Source organism: Vipera ursinii (genome assembly GCF_947247035.1).
Source record: "Vipera ursinii genome assembly, chromosome: 1".
NCBI lineage: Eukaryota > Metazoa > Chordata > Lepidosauria > Squamata > Viperidae > Vipera > Vipera ursinii.
In genome coordinates, this window is record NC_139512.1 from 269,493,752 (window position 1) to 269,507,457 (window position 13,706).

General features: G+C 38.8%; 1 protein-coding gene across 3 annotated transcripts in view; it reads left to right on the plus strand.

Annotated features, from left to right (window-relative positions):
* Positions 1–13,706, plus strand: part of LOC310643865 (uncharacterized protein) — a 707,877-nt gene that overhangs the window by 229,060 nt on the left and 465,111 nt on the right. The gene's annotated exons all lie outside the window — the stretch shown is intronic.

Below are 13,706 nucleotides of genomic sequence, written 5' to 3' on the forward strand. Positions count from 1 at the left end.
CCTCCCTTTTTTCCTCTGCTTTTCTTTTTTAAACAATAGTTTAGTTCTGCCTTACAGTGTGCACCACCAACTCAATTGGGTGGAGGTGGAAGAAACTGTTTAAATGTCAAAAACATTTGTTCTACAAGTAACAAAAGTTGTTCAATGTTAAGATAAAGGTATAGTCTTTCAGATATCAAGATTTATTTTAGGTCCCAAATTTGGCAGATTGAAAAACAGTGGTTTCCCTTTGAATGATGCAAGAGCTTCACCTCTCTCTTTGACTCAGAGCTCAAATTCAATTTTTATTTCAAAGTTTGAATCACTGACTTTCCTAACTTTTCCTGTATAAATTAATGGAATGAGGAACACATTCTGCTGTTTTGAGTTCAGAATAAAACCTATCTTTGGGCAATGTTGTCCAAATCCAAAAGTTAGGTTTATACTAAGCTTAAAACAAAACTCTCATTTCTACCATTCCAGGTGCTACGTTTGGCAAAAAAAACTTTTCTTCACTGAACTCTTTTGTTCAGTGAACACTTTGCGCACTCCTTTTGAATTTTCACGCTACATGCTAAATGGTACTGTGATCTTTTCCTTTGCTACCAAACTGCCTAGTACAGAAGTACACACTTATGTGCATGCACATTAAAAAAGAAAAACCCTTGTAATAGCAATAAAAATACAGTACGTCTTTTGGTTTTATGTTACTATATTGTTCAAGGGCTACCTTAAATGTGTTTCTCACTGCGGGGCTTCTATGAATTCTTGCTTTTCAGAGATTTTTTAAAAACATTCTTAAAAACTGGTGCTTCTGTTATTTGCAGTGGGATTCAAAATTATTTCAAGTTTGCTGCTCTTAAGTCATTTTAAAATATTGTGAATGTGGATTTGAGGATTTACCTGCATTTATTGATCTTCATGATTTTAACAACTTTTTTTACCTCACTTTACAAGCCTAATGGATTCTATTGTAAGTCGTGTATTATAAACATCTGAACATGAACTTTGGAAAGGGGCAATAGTAAGGTGAATAGAAACAAATACTGAGTTGCCCTCCAGTATTTGTGCAGCTTTCTCCCACCCCATCTCCCCCAAACCATGAAGCATTTCAGAGCAGCTTTAGAAGCAGAGAGCTGTGGATAAGGAAAGTCAATGACTCCCCTTATGGAAGCTGGACAATTTTCTATTCATTCAGCAAGATTTTCAGCAGGCATTGCCTAATTAATCTTTAAGGCATTCATTTCATAAAATAGCATATTCCTTCAAGCTATACTATTGATTGTGTTGCAGTGTGACTACAGCAAAAATGAATGTTTCTAAGACGTGCCTTACACTTTTTCTTGTTTTGCTTTGCCTGGATAGTATAAACAGCTTTCAAGAAGTATGCGTGAAATACATTTTGTTTTGAACTGGTTCAAGATGAAAATTTTAAAACCTAAATAGGATACAATGGAAATAAGCTGGGCTGCCATTATTGAAAATTCTGGTTGGTTTAGGACACAGGTCTGCAACCCACGGCTCCGGAGCCGCATGCGGCTCTTTCAGCCGTCTCCTGCGGCTCCCAGTCCTCTGCCATGTGCAGTAAAAAAAAAAAGTGGGACTAAAAAAGTTCAACCAATCAATTCAAATATGCAGGGTAGGTGCATATCTCGCCTTGCCTCCACTCTACAGTCAAACCCTGTTCTGTGCATGTGCACATATTTTTTGCGGCTCACAGTTTGTTTGTTTTTATTAAGTTTATTGTTTAAAAACATTGGACACAGTACCAGCGGGCTGACAAGCCTTCTTGTCTACAATGTTCAAATATATATTTATATACGGCTCACAGTTTTTCATTTTGTGAGGGAACCGGTTCCGAGTGGCTCTTTCACTGTTTCAGGTTGCTGACCCCTGGTTTAGGATCTGCTATTAAAATGTTCCCTCTCCTGCTTTTCAACAGGGGAAAGCCATTTGTATCAGTTTCTTTAAATAAACACCCTGGTTTGTCAGCCAAGAGATTAGCTGTTCTTTTTTTTCCCTGTAATCCTTTTATCACTTACATCAATTTGATACAGTTATGAGATTTCCTTACTAAAACAATAGATTATTTTGGCCAATTTTCCTGTAGAGAATAATATTCCACTTATACAATAAAAGTGTTTATTGGGGAGCAACTGGCTTTTTAAATCATAACCCAGCTGATTCCTCCAGCAGGGGTCACCTGACCCCTGAGAACCAATAAACAAAATGAAGGGAGTTAGATCAGATTTGGATGCAGGAGAAATTTGGGGTTTTGAGATAGTTGCCTTGAATTCTGGAAGAAGAAGGCTGAAAATGAGTTGCTTGGCTGTAACTAGAATTGTGTTGGGTTTTTTGTGTTTTACCTCTTTTCAACCATATGTTGGGTGTGTAAAACCTTATCTTCTTTTGGCAGCTTTCATACAGTTGATTTTTGTTTAAATCTTGGAGTTGACCGGTGGCCTTTTAAGACCCGCCTTAGCTTGGCTGAGGTACAGACTTCCAAAAGTTTTGTTTGGTTTCCCTTCCTGTACTTCAGCCCAAACCCTGGGGCAGGAAGGGGATTTCCCCTTCAACCCTTTCCTGGTTCCTCAGAGGGCTGTAGCAAAAGGAAGAAACTGTTTTGTAACGAAGAGATGGTGGTTGCAGCAAAGGGCCTATTTTTTCAATCACTACTCAATAGAGGCCCTGGTCACTTCGGAGAAGGGATTTTTCCACCGTGGGGCCTGTTCCTTATTACAATGTATCATATTTTGGCAGTGGGGAGGGGGAGATAGGGGCTGCCAGTTGCAAAAAAAAATTGCCAATGCTGCTTCATTGGATAATTAATATATTCACAATAAGAAAATACATATAGAGTGCACAAAATGCTGTACTCCGCAAACTACCCCAAATAAAAAGGACTAACATCAACAGAGTTTGCACCTCAACCCCGCACCACTAGTCTTTGTATTTACATTTGAGCATAATTAGTACCCTTTATACATGAACAGCAGTAACGTTTTATTTGCTCTACTGTACTTACTTGCAGTATCAAACGAGCAAACACTTGATGCAAACTTACCAATACATTCCACTTCAATTCTTCAGAAGAAAAAAAAATTGTTTAAAAGATAGCAAGTACAAGATGTTAGTCGTTTTCTTCTGTTTTAGCACATGCCTAACTGCTTCATGTCTTTTACATTCTTTTCAGCCATCCCCTTGGTTAGATTAAAATATTAGCAGCAAAGACATGCATTGTATAGCCTGGGAAAAAGTTTGAAGAAGGCACTGACTCGCAAGCCAAAAAAACAACACTCCCAATCACAGCGCCCAGAACAACTGATACCAGCCAATGTTTGTTTCATGCTTGAAACCAAACAGCAAAACACTCCAAAGTCAAAATACATCTTTCCTCTTCATAATGAGTTTCAAGATAATACTGTATCAGGTTTAAATGTTTTGCCCCTTGCTACTTTCCAAGTTCTCATTTTAGAATTCTCCACTGTATTCATAAATGCGGGTTACAGTTTGCTTAGCTTTGCAAAGCCAGGAGAAATCCATATAGTATCTTTCATCCAAATACATCTTGGGAGTATTTGCAAATTCCAAAAATTAAAATTACTACATTCTCCAAATTTTCCTGGCATTGGTAGAAAGTAGAGTGTTTTATTTATTTTTTTTCATCCAGTGATTCAACTATTTCACAAGAAAGAAATAGAAGCTCTTATTTGGGAATATTGAAGGCTACAATGTGGGTCCTAAACGTTTGTTCCCTTTGTAGAAGCTCCTACTCACAAACAGTTGCATTTACAGAATGTGTTTCTCTTTTAAGCCATATCAGGGGTTTGTTTTTAACACTCCCACATTTTCTTTGGCAGACTATGAAAAACTAATTTACTGTATACCTGAAGCAGTATTTTCCTAAAGCTTCCAAGATGGAAATTCCAATCTGTAACTAGTTCTATACTTACTAAAAACATACCTGAACTTCTAGTATTTCCACTGCTAGAACATGTGCTGACAATGCATAGTAGTTTAGATCTTCCTTCAGAGTTTCCAAAAGAGTAATGGCTTTGTATCATGAGAGCACAATGTTGCCTTTTAGACTTTCTACCATATGGAAGCCATTTATCCATGTAACTAGGAGAATATTTAACTCAACCACAGCATTCATTGGCTGATCATGAAACAGCTCTCTGATGAAATCAGTACCCTCTAGTCTTCTAATTTTACTTTCTACCATCAAAATGGATGTGACGTTTAACAAGTAGGCTTATACAAAAAGCTCTTCCTCAAAACACTGAGGCTACAGTAGCCTCCGGAAGATTTGGTGTGACTGCTTTCAGAGCTTCCCTATGTTGTCTGCAAGTGTGTGCATGAATGAATAGTGATCTGCTCAACTTTCAACAGATGCTTGGGGAATTTCATTGCAATATGATGAGGAGTCCTTTCACAAACCTGATTAGCCTCCAGAATAGGGAGACTACAAGTATATTTAGGGTATGATGGCTCAGTGGTTAAAGATGCTGAGCTTGTCAGCTGGAAAGCTGACAGCCCGAGTTTGAGCCCTGAGCGCTGCACAATGGGGATGAGTTCCCATTCCTGCCCCAGCTCCTGCTCACCTTGCAGTTTGAAAGCATGCAGATGCAAGTAGATAAATAGGTACCACTTTGATAGGCAGGTAACAGCATTTCACGCACCTTGACATATTGTCATGCTGGCTGCATGACCACGGAAAGTTCTTCGGACAATGCTGGCTCCCTCAGCTAAGTTATAGAGATGAGCGTCTTCACCTAGAGTCAGACATAACTGGCCAGGGAAACCTTTGCCTTTACTTTTACAACAGCATAGTATTAAACAGCATAGTATCTTTGTGGGGCCTTCTTGACTACAAATTCTGGTAGGTCCTTGGTAAACCAGGAAATAAAGCAACAAAAAGATGTTTGAACTACTTCTGGTGGAAAGCAAAGAACAAAACAAAACTGAACATAATCAAATACAGTCCTACCCTTTGGCAATCGGGACAATGAAATACCAGTATTTCTCCATCCACGTGGCATCAGTGGAATGCCATCCAGAAACCTTGTTAAAGGTGACCCTCACAGGTTGATGGACCTCCCTTTGAACAAATAGTTTAATAAGATATTTTGCTGAGGAAGCAAAAGAATATTTGCTTGGAATTAAACATCATATGGTAGAATCAATGGGATAAGTGGGATCTTGCAGGGTTTTCAATTTTGAAGACTGAGAATGTGGACAGAGCTTTAGCAGCTTGAGCCCAGCCATTTGAGGGCTGGCCAAGATGGGGGAATTGATTCAGCAGGTCCTAAAGCCTTATAACCAGTTAGCTAAAATCTCCATTTCAGTTTGAAACTATTAAAAGTAGAATAATTTAATTTATTTATTTATTCTGAATGACCTCAAGGGTAGACTAATGTTTGGGGTGGGGACAGTAGTCGATAATGGGTACTGTCACTGAAAAGTAATTTTCTATTGAGACAAGTATTGTTTGATTGGGAAACAAAACAAAACTTACAAAGATGATCACATTTTATAGACAGGTTTATAAGAGAGAGAAAGTCTTTCAGATATACTTTAATTCTTTTAATTGTACCCCATCTTTCCACCCAAGGAGAGCGTCATTTTAGATTTTTATAAGGATGATCCTGAAACATTTTGGCAACAGACCCTCCAAAAGTTAATGGTGAATAGTAAATGTGGTTGTCAGGAGAAGAAATTAATTAACAATATGAAAAATAATATTTAAATAATAAATTAAATGAAATTAAGTGCATGTGCCAGCCCCACTTCTTTGTCCTAGATTTTTTTTGGATTAAGCCCCAAGGATACACCTCAGGTATGGATAGCTTGTGCATCCATTCCTACTTTATCCTCAATCATTTGCTCTTCAGAGTTTAGGATTTCCCAGTAGAGAATACTTCTCTCTGTGCAGGTTTCTTGTCCTGTATTACATATAAAAAATGGCATGAGAAGGAAGCCTCCTTAGATGATCCAACTGGATTCATTCTTTGATACGTATTTCATGGACTGTATACACAATCAGCAAGTGTAAACTTTGAGAAGTAGCTTTCTTGTCATGTATGATGATATATCAACTCTAGAGCCGTGGTGATGCAGTGGTTAGAATGCAGCGCAGCAGGCTAATTCACTGCTCACTCCAGGAGTTTGATCCTGATGGGGCTCAAGCCTTCCATCCTTCCGAGGTTGGTAAAATGAGGACCCAGTTGGTTGGGGGCAATATGCCGACCCTGTAAACCACTTAGAGAGGGCTGTAAAGCACTAGGGAGTGATATATAAGTCTAAGTGCTATTGCTAGTTGACAAATTTGAAAACCCCAATTCATGAGCTGAACTAGGAAGGGCTAGAATAATTAAAGCCATCATATTTCATTGTTATCACTAAAGATTCAGCAAAGGAAAATTATGAATTTCTACCATTTCAAAAAAATATCCTAAGCACTAGCAGTATATAGAATACAGTTCTATAAATACAAATACTAGGCAGCCAAAAGGCACCATCTGTGCATTAGAAGTTAACTTGAAAGTAAGACTAGGGGATTTTTCCCCGCTCTCAAATAATTCACCTTCAAAATAGAAGGCATTCCCTTTTTTTTTTCATTGAAGCTAGGCCAATGCAATAAATGGGTTTTATTTTTGTTTATAATCTTCCGTGAAGATGGCTGGTTGCTTTAATGAACTTCCTTTAGGGTGAATATGGTATCATAAGACTTTAAAAGTCCAGGAAAAGAGTGCAACTGGCTGGCTAAAATCTTGAACGCTCCAAACTACATTTCCTTGTGTGCTCTGCTGACATTGCTGATACAATAACATTACATTTTATGGCTACCTGAAGCATATAATTTACAGTGAAAATGTTCTTTGTCCCATAAATAATGTCCAGAATTTCTCCAAAGAGGATAAATCACCAAAAGAGATCCCAGCTGTGTAATTCAGATTTCTCCTACCTACTACATGTTGTGACTCTTCTAAAAAAAACAGGATCTTGCTTATTCCTTGTTTACTGGTTGCTCTGGGATGCTCTATTTATTTTCTGCCATGTGAATGCTGTAATAAGATGAAGATGTACTGTCATTGTTTAAGTGTCAGCTAAATTACAGTTCCCCTCAATGTACTGACTCACTGGAAGTAATAGGAAACAGAGGCTCTCCCCTTTGAAAAGTCAACATGAAAAATGACATGAAGGAGGGGGCTTGATAGACAGATAATTAAAAGCCAAATACATTTGAGACATGACTCTGAAATGTTGTTGGCTTCTTTAGAACCGGTTAAGATGAGGGATACCAAGCAGTAGGGGAGCTTTTCCATAAAAATACACAGGCAGTGCTCATTAACATGAAGAGGACAAGTAGGGGAAAGACTCAAAAGGTTAATCCATATTCTTTCTACCAAATTGTTTCCTCCATTGGTTGCCTCATCTGGAGTAAAAACCATTGGATTTAGTAATGGTAATAACTGGAACTAATTTATATTTTATGAATTCAAAAAAAAACAACCCTTAATTTTGTGTCCATATGTTGCTATAATTAGCTTTGTATTTATAATACTGAGAGGGAGAATCAACCAACTTAAGAACACAGCAGGAAGATGTTATCCCAACCTACCTTCTGCATCTTCTATCACAGGAATCCCATTTTCCACTGGATGAAGCTGCAATCCTGCTTTCTTAAGTAACTCACTAATGGTTTAGCTGCCTTGATCCTGTATGGGAAGCAGAAATGTTCTAAACCTAGAGCAATTGTTCTAGTAGAGCTTTGCTCGTTTCATCTTGAGGATCTCTTAGAACAATTGTCTTAAATAAGGCTTAAAGAACATTAATCATGCAGATGCTATCAAACTACAATTCTCAGCAGCTTTGGGAAGTAGAAACAAGGAAGAATGGTGGAGGTTGAACTTTGCAATTTCTGAACCATCGGTCCCTGTTTCAACTATTTATCAATTGTTCTTAGTTAAAACAAATAAGTACCTAATTTGTGTTTATTTTAATAGGGTTGCACCACAGACTAAGGCACAGAGTGCCCAGATTCACCTATGAGGCAAAGCCAACATTAAATAACACTATGCTGCAAACTGATCAGTTTGATTCCAGTAGGGATCTTTTTATTTTATTTTTATTTATTTTTTATTCTTCCACATATGGACTTCTGGTTTTCCTTCAAATAGAAATTGTTTGCAATCGTGTTTTCAGTATCTCATTTTTCAGAATGTTCCCTCTTAATAGATGGATTACACACCATTTCTACGCATAACAAAATGAAATTCAATGGTGAAAAAAGCAAGGTTCTACATTTAGGCAAGAAAAATCAAATGCACAGATACAGTATAGGGGGTGCCTTGCTCAATAGTAGCAACTGTGAGAGAGATCTCAGAGTCCTAGTGGACAATCACTTAAATATGAGCCAGCAGTGTGCTGCAGCTGCCCAAAAAGCCAACACAGTGCTAGGCTGCATAAACAGAGGGATAGAATCAAGATCATGTGAAGTATTAATACCACTTTACAATGCCTTGGTAAGTCCACATTTGGAATACTGCATCCAGTTTTGGTCATCACAATGTAAAAAAGATGTTGAGACTCTAGAAAAAGTACAGAGAAGAGCAACAAAGATGATTAGGGGACTGGAGGCTAAAACATATAAAGGAACAGTTGCTGGAATTGGGTATGTGTAGTTTAACGAAGAGAAGGACGAGGGGGGACATGATAGCAGTGTACCAGTATCTCAGGGAGTATCACAAAGAGGGAGTCAAGCTATTCTCCAAAGTACCTGAAGGCAGGATAAGAAGCAATGGATAGAAACTAACCAAAAAGAGAAGCAACCTAGAACTAAGGAGAAATTTCCTGACAATTAATCAGTGGAACAATCTCCCTCCAGAAGCTGTGAATGCTCCAACACTGGAAGTTTTTAAGAAGAGACTGGACAACCATTTTTCTGAAATGGTATAGGGTTTCCTGGCTGAGCAGGGGGTTGGACTAGATGACCTTCCAACTTATTATTATTATTATTATTATTATTATTATTATTATTATTATTATTATTATTATTATTATTATTATTTCATTAAACATGAACCTCAGTCAACTGAACATTCAAATTGACTGGCGCTGATGGTTGACACGGGTTGCTGCCAGCATCCTAGGTATCAACCAGGTACCTCCTTAAAATGTAAGATGTTCGGAGTAGTGCAGTTTTTTGTAGCATTGCTGGAGTTATTGCAGGAAGCTGTAGTTTCTTGATGTATTTTGCAAAGTTTTGGGACATAGTTCCCAGTGCCCCGATGACAATAGGTATCACTGTTACATGTTTCATCCATAATCACGCAGTTTCGATGGCCAGGTCATGATATTTCATAATTTTTTTCAGTTTTTTTTCTTCGACTCTGGCATCTCCTGGTACAGTGATATCAATGAGTTGTACACTTTGGTTCTGTACTACTGTGATATTTGGTGTGTTATGTTCGAAAAGGCAATCTGTCTGTATTCAAAAGTCCCACAAATCTTCACCCTCTCATTCTCTACAACTTTTTCTACCCTATGTTCCCACGATTTTTCGGACACAGGCAAGTTGTATTTTTTACACAATGTCCAGTGGATTAGTTTAGCAACTCAGTCATGTCTAGCTTTGTAATCAGTTTGCACGATTTTGCTGCACTCACATATTAGATGTCAAATAGTTTCAACTTTATCATTGCAAAGTCAGCAATTTGGATTGTCAGTGGATTTTTGTATCTTCGCTTTCATGGCATTAGTTTGTAGTGCTTGTTCTTGAGCAGCCAGTTTTAAGCCTTCCGTTCCTTTCTTGATGGTTCCCATCTTAAGCCATGCCCATGTCAAGTTGTTATCACATTTTCCTTCAATGTTTTTCAAATGCTGTCCATGCAGAGCTTTGGTTTTCCATCTACTTAATCTGTCATCCAGTTGTTGTTGTTGTTGTTGTTGTTGTTCCTTAATTACACCTTGAAATGTTTCCTCCATGTTGGTAGGGATTATATCCAGGGTAGTAGAACTCTTTATTCTTTTTTCTCCATCTTCTGTTAAATGAAATTGCCAATAAAAGGTACAAGAATTTGTTGGACCTCTGATTCCTGGAAGAGTCAGATTCTCATCCAAGACTACTAAGTCCTCTATTATCACTATCACAACCCTTTTTGAAAGTTTGCTCATCAGAGTTAGTAACATTTCTGTTTTCTAATCTAGCCTGGCAGTCTTTAATAAAGACACTCTTTTATTCTTACCCAAACACTTTCAACAGGATTTTCATGCTCCATTTCTTTAACATCTGTGCAGGCATATGCTTTATGTACAGTGCAGCATTTCTTCTCTTTCTATTGAGTCTGTCCCATTTAAATCAATTGGAGCCTTCCAGGACAATATTCCAATTATGTGTCATCCCACCAAAGTCAGTGATGCTTATTACATCATATTTGTCCTCCTGTGTTTTCAGCTCTTCCTGTTCCTGTGTTTCTTCCTGCTCAGTCTGTTATCCAGATGCTAATAGATTGATGAATAATATCAAAATTTCCTCCTTTTCCTCAAATAGAGGTTTGCCTATTGTAAAGTATGCATGTCCCATTGACTGTTTGCACCTCCTAATCCCTTACCTTTCAACACCCTAAAAATATACACAATTTATATCACTGACCTTGATTTTTTTTTTATTTAGACATATGGTCAACAGCAGCTTAAAAGGTAAAGGTAAAGGTTCCCCCGCACATGTGTGCTAGTCATTTCCAACTCTAGGGGCCAGTGCTCATCTCCATTTCAAAGCCAAAGAGCCAGCGCTTGTCTGAGGACGTCTCCGTGGTCATGTGGCTGGCATGACTAGATGCCAAAGGTGCACAGAACGCTGTTACCTTCCCACCGTAGTGGTCTCTATTTTTCTACTTGCATATTTACGTGGTTTCAAACTGCTAGGTTGGCAGAAGCTGGGGCGAGTAACAGGCGCTCACTCTGTTATGCGGCACTCAGGATTCGACCCACCAAACTGCCGACCATCTGATCGACAAGCTCAGCGTCCTAACTGACTGAGCCACCGCGTCCCTAACAGCAGCTTAATTTACAGCTATTTTACACTTTTATAATCTTCTTAATTTTAGTATTTAGAGTCCTAAGGTAAAGGTAAAGGTTCCACCACATATGCGTGCTAGTCGTTTCCAACTCTAGGGGCCGGTGCTCATCTCCGTTTCAAAGCCAAAGAGTCAGCATTTGTCCGAGGACGTCTCCGTGGTCATGTGGCCGGCATGACTAGATGCCACAGGCGCACGGAATGCTGTTACCTTCCCACCGTAGTGGTCCCTATTTTTCTACTTGCATTTTTTACGTGCTTTCGAACTGCTAGGTTGGCAGAAGCTGGGATGAGTAACAGGCGCTCACTCTGTTATGCGGCACTCAGGATTCAACCCACCAAACTGCTGACCATCTCATTGACAAGCTCAGCGTCCTAACCCACTGAGCCACTGCGTCCCTTTTAGAGTCCTAAGTTAACATATTACCTGCATAGTATTGTACACGGAAAGCCAATCTGCATATGATCTGGTTAGCACAGACATGTGGTACAAAGAGGCAAACATGATAAAATGGGTATTGCCACATCCACACACAAATCCCTCTGTAATGATATATGAAAATGAGAGTGGGAGACAGGGCAGCAATACACAAAAAAGGGAACAGTCAGTTAAAAAGATTGCAGCCTGTAGCTGGAATATGGCTCAGAAGACCCTTCCTAGGAAATGGAAAGCAAGAAGTACTTTCAGACTTACAAGTTTCTATTAATACAATAAAGTTGAATTAGCTCATCTGGTTATATTTCCTGTCTGGTCTACCTCCTGTCAATCATATTTACATCCCAATGTCAAAGGAAAATTTTTCTCAGCCTATAACCTATAAACAGTCAAAGACTGTTCAGAGTTGTGATTACACTGAATGAATGAATGGTGGTTATGGCCAGTCCTTGGAATTCCAGCCATGCCAACATCCCTGTGATCACGGGACTGAAATCTGGGTGCTTGATAACCTGCTCCCACTTACATCCAGTTGCCAAGTACCCCACAATCATGTGATTGTCATTTGCAACCTTCCCTGTCAGTTTCTCCAGAAAGTCAGTGAGGGGGCAGGCAGGGAAAATCACTAGTTGCTGGGGTAAGTGTCCCCTACCTGCATACTCCCTCCCTCATGTCGTGCCACCCATTCATGTACCCCACACCCTTTCCCCAAACCATACTCTCTATGTACTTTCCCGAACATTCAGTGCCTCTCGTGTTTCCTCTCATATCTTTGCACACCTTCCCCAACTCGCTCAATATCTCTTGCACACCAGACCTATATGCACATGTCCAATGTGCCTGGTGTCTTCATGCATCCCTATGCATCCTCCATGACCTGCACCATGTCCCTCGACCTCACACCATCGTGCACTCACCCTGCCCCACATAGTACCTCTCACTCTTGGATGAGAAGCAAAACATCTTCAAAGAAAAACAAAAAAAGTCCAGCTGTCTCTTGAATAATCACCTTTGGAATATTTGTCTGTGGGGCTTCCTACCCTCTTAGGGGTGATCTAGCTGGCTTTCTGTGCCAGCTAAGTATAATGTCTTATAGCTCTGTATCAGAACTTCATCTCAGTGTGGCTCAGGTTGGTTCAGACAGAGTAGATTCTTGACAATGATTCTCCAGATTTTTGGAAACATTTTTCCATCTTCCTGGAAATGCCATGGGTTCAATAAGAACATCTATAGGCAATCCATATGCTCTGCCATTCAGTTATATACTGTTGTTCATTCAGAAGTAAGGTCAATGTAAAGCAAAAGAATTTAGGTGTGGTACATGCATATGGCAAAGATAGATAACCATTTGGGGGTCAAAGGTTGCCCTTAACATTTTTCAGAAATAGATAGCCCCAGTAGAGAAAAGAAATGGAAAGTGTCGTGTTCCAAATCTGGCCTAAAAATCAACAAAGGGACATCACTCCATAGATAGAACTGCCGAATCTGAACTGAACTGGAGTCAGTTTTGTACATGTTCCACAATTGAGAACAATAGAAATTGCTTCCCAGCCCTAACTGTATTTATGGAAAAGTTTGTCCCAGAGACATGTAATGGCTTTCTGCTCCTAAGTTACAATGGACTGAAAGAATGTAATTTTGCTCTGAATATAATTAAAGCATTCAAATTCTATAATAAAACTCTTGCCAATAGGATGGAACATTTGAAATTCTACAAGAAAAATTAATAACAGAATAAATTGCAACCAGACATTCTTATTCTTGGGACAGAGGAGTGGCCAGCTCTATGTGTGCTGGCATGGGACAACTATGAATCAAATGGATCTAAGAATAGAGAAGCAGCAGTGACCTATAATAGGCACAATATTTACAGAGGAAATTTCTGTTATTAAACATGTGGCCAGGATCATCAGTGGTGCACATATATAGGAACTGGACTAATAGAGGGGATAGGAGTTGCCTTCTATATTCTTCCTTCCATTCTTTGAATAACACATCAGTACAAATACAAACATATACATGCATACACACAAAGACATATAACCACTTATTCTCAGACATATGGACACTTCCATATTAGGATTTATAAAAGTGTTCCACAACCTCTTTGGCTTTGTAATTAATTCACAACCTTTTATTTTTTTTCTCAGAATGAAAGCTTTGATTTAAAATACCATGGAGAGAAGAGAACAAATGGCAAACCATTATTTC